An 8,835-nucleotide genomic window follows, 5' to 3' on the forward strand; every position below is an offset into this window, starting at 1 on the left:
CATTTCTCTCTCTCTCTCTCTCTCTCGGGACGAGCCCGTCGACTTGCCCTTCTCTCTCTTTCTCTCTCTCTTTTCCGCCTTTGCGCTCGACTGTCGAGACTCTCGCTCGGCGTGGCTCCTTTATTGCGTTTCACTTTCGCGATGAGCTTACCCGTTCGATCAGGGCGTGGTAAAAGTGTAACGCAAGAGAGGTCCGATCGTGCGCGCGCGCGCGCGTGTGAAAGAGAAAAACAGAATCCCGCGCGCCATCGAGACTTCATCCGAGATCTGCATTGTGCGAGCTTAGTCACTGCGCAAGGCCATGTTACGAAACGCCAATAATAAGAGTAAAATGAGGAATTCGACAGAAGATTGAGAGTGCGTTAAGCGCGCTGGAGAAGATGGAAAGTGCGAAGATGAGTATGAATTTTGGAAACGGCATTTGGAAATATATGAGCTATTTATCATAATTTATAAGATATTTATCATAATTAGAACCAGTGATGCTAGAATGAGAACGTTATATTCTTGCATCGTATATATACACATTGATATCTCGATTAATTTTTAATTTGCAAGAAAAATGCATTTGAAATAGAAAATACATTATAAAATCTATTTAAGGGAATTTTAATGCCGTTTGTTTTACTGATAAAACAATCTTTTTTTTGCACTTTTTTCTTTTTATTTCTTGACTAGAATAATAAATGTTTTTTCCTCGATTAAAGTATATACAGAAAATAAGCTAAAACTTACCGATTTTATGTAAAAAAAACAAAAAAAAAAAAATAAAAAATTAATTTTTAATATAAAATTTTTAAGTTAATTTATTTTTAATATAAAATTGATAAGTTTCAACTTTGTTTCTATATGCATTTTAATCGTGGAAAAGCATTCATTATTCTATTCAATCAATATATATATTTATATATATATAAAGAAAATCTCCTTAAAAATTTAATTATAATAATATAAATATTTAATAAAGAATTTAAATATATAAAATAAATATCATGTCAGTATTTACAAAAATTATTTTTATTTTAATAAACCATTTGAAAAATGCCTATTTTCAATTTTCCGCATCAAATGGGTTAAGTTAGAACACTAATTTTGTACATCTCTGCTTTCTATATACAAGGTATAAAAGTGAATTACTTCGGGGAAGTGCTCCGTTAAAATGTTGCGGTTTATGAGTCATTGTCAGCCTTTATCGCACGCTAGGATCTATCTTTCTATGCGTTTGCATCCTAGAAAGTGTGCGTTTTTCGCGCTCGTCTCGCGATGAAGTAAAAAGGGCGTGGAAAACGCGAACTCTCCGTGTTGAGCCATCTCTTGTTGCACATCGCACTTGTATAGAATATATATCCAACCTAGACAGCACCTTGTTAACGATGTTACGAATCACTGATCGGATTAATCAAGGTAATCGGACTTGCACCTGTGTAACCATCTCCGCGCGATTTTAGAAAGCGCCAATAAATTTGCACCCGATATCGTACCGGAAGTGACGATTTAATGGTTTCACGGTGAGTGCACCCGCGATAGGAGAGATTATATACTGTCATAATCGAAACGGGCGATAAGAACGGTATCGTCTTGAAATTAATTAAGTCTATTTACAACAGATTGGGAATAAAAGAGCTGCGATAAAAGGTGAATATATTATCGTTTTGTATATTGATTGTGTTACGCGTTTTTATTATTTCCACTCATCTTGTGCATGATATTAGAATTATTGAAATTACTCGTACAGAAATATATCAAAATTTTCTTAAAGAAAGCATAAATTCCAATTAGAAATGTCCAAATTTATCCCCAATAAATATATTGCACTATATGATATCGATTAAAAATTTTATTTTTATTTAAAATACAGATTTTCGATCTAGAATTGAAACAAAAAGAGAAATTGCATTTTTTTTAGCAAGTTAAATTAAAAATTCTTTATCCCCTGAAATCTCAGATACAGCACCTTCTATTTTTATATATCAGTAATTAAATTAAATATATATATATATATATATATATATACCTGTATATATATATAGTGTCTGTTATATTAAAATTTGATTCTCTCTATCTCTATATGAAAGATTCAAAATATTTAACTCAACTTTATTTGATTGATCCGGAGCTTTAACAAAAATATCTGATTGAATCTAAATTCTATATCTAAGTATTTTAAATTTTGCCTAATTGTGATAAATTTTGAAAAAATATGTTAGGAAGATCAGAAATTATCGTATAGAAATATCCAGTGGAGTATGCTGAAAACAATTAGGGTTTCTATTTAGAACATTGTCGAATCTTTTTAGATTCTTCAATTGGAATCCATGATTTTTTAGAAGATTTTTTAGACAAATTCCCGTTAGATTATGCATTTTTTAAAATGGATAGTATATAAATAGTATGTACTAATTTTATGCGGATAATATTGCAAAACCAGACTATCGTGATATCTATAATTGTAAGTTTTGTTTTTTATCAACTTCCGCGTCATCATCTAGTTATATTTATAATTTTTTTATCTCTATATTTATATATAACTTTATTTCTGGCTCAATGGATAAATATTGCATTAAAACGAACAAACGATATTTATATCATCAGATATATTGCAATTGCGTAATTAATTGAATTCACTCAAGATAACGTTTATTTACGCTGTTTGTTTTCCGCCTTGGCAAAGATGTGTACTATTTAAAATAGATACATTTAAATTAGAAATACACAAAATATAAAATGCCTATTTTATATTTTGCATTTAAAATACATTTTTCCAAAAACTATTTTACATTTCCATTTAAATGATTATCGTTACTTATTTTCTATTTGAAATGCACTTTTTGCAAACTAAAAATTAATCGAGATATCAATAATACTATATAATATATATCCTAATTTCATAGCATAGTTCTAATTACCTTGTAGGAGGAACGTGGAGGAGTTCCCTTATTAGCAAAAAACTTATTTTTCTGAAAGCATTGCTTTTTAATTAAAATGTCATTTTAAAAGTAATTATTAAATGTCTGTAAACAATATACGCAATCATTTTTTGTAATCAATATGTGTAAATGTTTATGTAATTCAATTTTTGATAATAATAAAAATATAAATAATAAAAAATAAGAATTTAAATATAAATAAATATAAAAATATAAATATTTAAAAAAGTATTAAAAACATTTTGAAAATTCATATGTCTTATTTCCTATTTTAAATGGATGTCTAAACAGCAATTTGCATTTTGCATTTTCAAATGGAAATAATCCAATTATTTTGCGATTTTATTTCAAATGGGTTTGGACACCCATTAAATGCACATCTCTGGTCGACGATCTAGAAAGCGCGGTGAACTCACGCTTGAAGTCTGGACCGGAGCCGGAAAGCGATTAGCCGATTTTTTTGAAAACTCGCCGCAGTCGGGATTTTCAACCGCGTTTCATTCAGAGAATTCCGAGAAAACCGACAGCACGTCAGTAATAGTGGTTTCGCGTGTCGCGGGATTATTTCAGCGACGAAAGTATAATCCCTGCAATTGTAAATATTTCCCGCTCGAGATGCCACTCCACAACTCAATAGTCGGGGATACAAGAAATTCGCATGAGAAAACGATCACAACGCGCGATTTTCACCGGAAATTGTCGTAAGCAGTGTTCCGCTCAAATAATTTCGAAATCATTCTGAATGAAAATAAGATAAAATATACATGTAAATGTATCTTTATATATAATGATGATAAAAGGTTAATAGTTTCTATTTTCAATTTATATAAATAAAATTATAAAATAAATATTTCTAGAGAACTTTAAATTAATAAAACAAGCATTTCTAAAAAAGAACAGTTTATGATATAAAAATAAATATTTATATTCATATTTTCATTTATAAATTCTTATTCCTTAAAAATAAGAATATTTAATGCAACAAAAATTTTTTATGTAAACTGTTTGACAAATGATTCAGATATATATAAAAATATTTAAATTTTTATACAAAAATAAGTGTGTTCTAGTAATTTTGATCCAATTATTTGTGCATTTTTATATTATAATTAATTAACAATTAATATAAAACATTTCAATAATTTAAAAAAGCATAACAAATTAACAAAAATATTTTATATTTATTGAATTTATTTTTAAATCAGTTTAAGACTTTTTAATGTATAATTATAAAATTTTACGAGTATTATTTGCAAAATTATTGTTAAATATTTATATTCTCGAGTGTAAACAATTCTTTATTCAATCTCTTTGTTGATAAATTATGTTTTGATTCACATATTCATTTTCTTTTTGAGTTATTTTAATCGAATCTTCCATAAACTCAGAAATCTAATATTTTCTAAGAAAATATATATAGAGAGATATGACGTTTGTAGTAACGCAGAAAAAATTTACATAATTACAGTCATGTAGACATCTGTTACAAGCGTATCAAATTAGGAATAAGCACGCTCGCCTCGTTTGTTCCATATTATACGAAGAAGCACTACAGAAAATATACGGAATGAAATATAAAAGAACAAATACTGTCAATATAGAATTGAGAGATATACTTATTGTTAAGTAAAAAAGCAAAAAAAGCAAAATTGGAATGTGAGTGTTCGCGAATTCATAAGAAACACCATGCAATGATGATCCTAAGGCATCGGAATACATTCATCCACCGCTACTTAAAGGCACGAGCCTGTTAATTTAGCACTATAATTTGCATACACCCGTATCAATTCTCCACAGCAAGATTCTCGCGTATTCAATGATCTATATGCTACTATATATATGAAGTCCTGAAGCAAGTAAAATATTTTTCCCTCTACTTGCTTCTCCACCGTATGCGTGTCGATGGTTCAATTATGTATGACCTATTTTACAACTGTCGGAGTACTGTTTTCTATATCATTGATTATGACGTATACGTTTTTTCGCTTCATCTCGTCTTCGATCGCTTTGGGGAATCCCCTCTTTACTCATCTTTCACTCAATTTCCCATCGAAAAATTTTACATCATTTCCTTCAGCTTTCACGATTGTTCATCCCTGACTATTCTCGTCATCTCTTAACGGATGTGGAACTTATGAAGACTGCTGAAGATAGGATCAAAGAAAGGACCGAAACGTTCAAATTAAAACAAGTTTGTTGCGACTGGTCCTTTTCTACCTGAATTTGTACATAAAATATTTGTACACAAAAGATCTATATATTCTTTTTACGATACTTTAGATATACTGGAATGCATCTTTAAACATATGGGATCTTCTCTAATAAAGTTCCAAGATTTGCTCTGTTGCGACTGGTCCTTTTCTACCTGAATTTGTACATAAAATATTTGTACACAAAAGATCTATATATTCTCTTTACGATACTTTAGATATACTGGAATGTATCTTTAAACATATGGGATCTTCTCTAATAAAGTTCCAAGATTTGCTCCACACGAATTTTCAATTATTCCCTTACTCTCTTTAACTTTGATAGCGCCCTTGCATTATGTTTCCCTTACCACAATCGACTTGTTCGGGTTAATCTTAGGGGTCAACAGAGATCCCTTCGAGGGAATTTGCACCTACGATGCCAGAACTGTATATGCTCGCTAGAAAGTGCCGATAAATTTGCGTCTGGCTCAAGGAGCGGAAGACGATTACATCGTTTCACGTTAAGGTTCTTCAATGATCGTCCGCAGGAAACGAGAAGAAGGGGATATATCATCATCCACGTGTGTGGGGATTACCCGTTCACCCAGGCACTCCGCTCGTTTATACACTCGCCTCTTCTTCTTGCCGATCATCACCGGCAGGAAGCACGCGGCTTTTCCACGCTGCAGATATTCTACGGCGGTTTCGATCGAGACACCTCTTTCTTCATCGCGAACGGTTTCCGCGCAGGCAGAGCCCCTTCGATGGGAACCTCGTGAGATTTCGCACCGTTCTGTCGGAGTGATATTACCCATTCGCTGGAGTTTTTGCTCGAATATCATTTCCGGACGCGTTTTGTGCCTGGAAACGGAGCTTCTACGAACGTCCGTCGAACAGAACGGACTTGTCATTCCGTGAAATAAATATATACGAGAGAAGAAAAAATGTGATCAGATATTACACGGGAGAGAACGGTTATTTTAGGAGTCCTTCTCAATTTAATAAATGGGTTTGATAGATTTTTTTGTCGAGAAAAAGAACGTTACAAATTACGCGATGTGTTACGATTTCCAGATATCAATGTTTAAATACTTTATTTAATATTAAAATTTAGAAATTTTTTGCAAAAGATTTTTTATCAATTTTTTAATATAACAAATTTTAAGTCAATCAGAAATGGGATTAAGTTAGAATTTTTTCGGGATGAGAATGCAGGAGGAAAAATCTCTAAATATATTCTTTCTTAAATATATATAAGTATAGTATCATCAATTATATTATGGTGAAAATATTACTGTTATTGTCATTTTTAAAAATCGATATCTCGAAATCTATGGATTGTAGGACATTATATGGTCTGCGACATTCTTTTTGTGATAAAAAATTCTATGAAAATATCCTATTAAGGTTCCGGAAATAACATTCTTAGCATTATACGCTTCTGATATATCTTTTCCCGTAATTTTTTTCCAGGATTAATATGCAATTAAGGAAACGAGCGCGTTAAATAGCGCGAAAATTAATATCGATAAATCTCGTAGTTCATATTCTTTTATTTCAACTCTTTCCGAGCGACAGGATTAATTTAAAAGACCGCATGAGAACCTGCGATACGGGATACCGATTACGATCTAAAGTATCATAAAGTTTGTTAAGTCTACGATGTAGATCTCTTGGACAATCTTGCGTTATTTAATAATAATTAATTCTCGTTTCTTTCTGTGTTTCGGCTTGATAATTACATATCATAGAAATGTAATTTCGCGACTTTTTTTCTCCTTGTGATTTTATTTCGAGAGAAAGAGTTCCCTCTTTTTCGTTTTTCAAAAACAATGACATTTCGCGATTGATCATTGATTATTATTGATTTTTTACATAATTTAAATTTTAACTATATTTTTTTATTTGACTAATTCACGCTTAAATAAACATATATGTATATGCATTTATGGAAATTCCATTAATTTTCTTTTTATGAATATTATTCGAAATATTCAAACAAATTAAAGAAAATATAAATATGATGTTTTCTAAATCAGCCAAAAAATATTTATTTCTGAAATTAAAGAAAGTTGTATCATCTGGGTTTCATTTTGCGGCGATATATCTGCGATATTATCATTGCTTCCCCGATTGGAAATTTAATGATTTGAGATACGCAGAGAGTGCGACGAACACTCTTTCCGTGCTCTTTCCTACGATTCCGTTTTGCTACCTCGCGGCAAGATCCGCCCATTTGATATTTATAAATGCTATTTTATTATCGGCCTTCTCGGCAAAATTATCCGGAGGTCTGATGATTCGCGCTTCGTGGATTACGTTTGTAGACTCGAATTATTTGATTACTGAAATTTACTTTCAGGTTGTAAAACCGAACGGTGCTTTTTACAATCTATGGACTTTTCCTAGTATTTATTTTTTCGTTCGTCAGAATCTTTCAATCTCTCTTTGGTGCGCGATCACTTCGATATTCATAAATCGAAATATCCATAATCATATTGTCACTAAATGGTTTTAGTTTATTAGAATTAATAGGTGAAGTGTGATTTAATAAGTAGTTTGAAAAACCTGAGTGATTTAAAAGAAGTATTCACGAGTAAGTAATGTGTAATTTTTAATATATGTATAATATAATCGTTAACATGATCTAATTGTTAATTTAATGAAGAGCCCAGGTCTCGTGCCTTATGTTTGGTCTATGTAATACGTCTATGCTTTCTTTATGGTTTTTCTTTGCCAGTATGCTGTAAAATAATACATTTTTTGTTGCGTGTAAAAATATATGTAATGTAAAATAAATGTAAAAATAAATTTCATTTTATTTGCATTTTTATAAAATAGAAATATCTGACACTGATCATTTTTCGGGGTTTCTCCTATTTAAAAATTTTTAAGCGTCCTACAAATAAACGGGAAATTCGTAAAATGAGAGAATACTATTTTTTCAATGCAGTTTCTCACGCACTTACTTGGAATAAAATCGCTATATTACGAAGTACTTTTGTAGCTTTGAGGTACAGAATCTCGTCGTGCGGGAGGAATGCATCGTGAAAGGTGGAAAAGTGTAGGGACGATCGAAAGGATTGCAAACGGCCTTAATTACAGCGCCGGCGCTTTTTTTCCCGCGCTATCCTTTCTTCTTTGCAAATTAGTCATGCATTATGCCATCGTAATTTAACGGGCGTGGTTTAACGTGGATTAAGAACAATATCGTTTTTTCCTTTGAAATTTCCTTGCCATTTGCGAATAATGCTGACCAGCTGACATAATTCACATTTTTGTTTGGTATCAGTGCAACATTAATAAGAAGATAATATCATGGTGATTTGTATAAAATACCTAATTAACTCGTGTGTGATTCTTGATAAATAAATAGAGAAAGAGAGAGAGAGAGATTGCAAGAGAGTATAAACGAATTGCACTTTAGACATGCCATTAAGTTGGAACAATTCTACAATTCGACAGAATCATGGCAGCAAATAAAAAAATGCTTCTTACTAATTAATATTGAACTTAAGAAATATATAGAGAAGAAAAAATATGATTATACAAAGTAAGAATTAAATCGAGATGTCAATTAGCAATAATTTCTGATATAAAACATATAATAATAATTTTTAATATAAAATATAATGCATATAAAAAATTCAAGATGTAATAATTTATAAGAAATTTAAGTACCAAATTTTATGAATAAAAAATATATTCATACTTTT

The sequence above is a fragment of the Nylanderia fulva genome, unplaced genomic scaffold (genome assembly GCF_048542155.1).
Source record: "Nylanderia fulva isolate GAGA-0341 unplaced genomic scaffold, ASM4854215v1 Scaffold24, whole genome shotgun sequence".
NCBI lineage: Eukaryota > Metazoa > Arthropoda > Insecta > Hymenoptera > Formicidae > Nylanderia > Nylanderia fulva.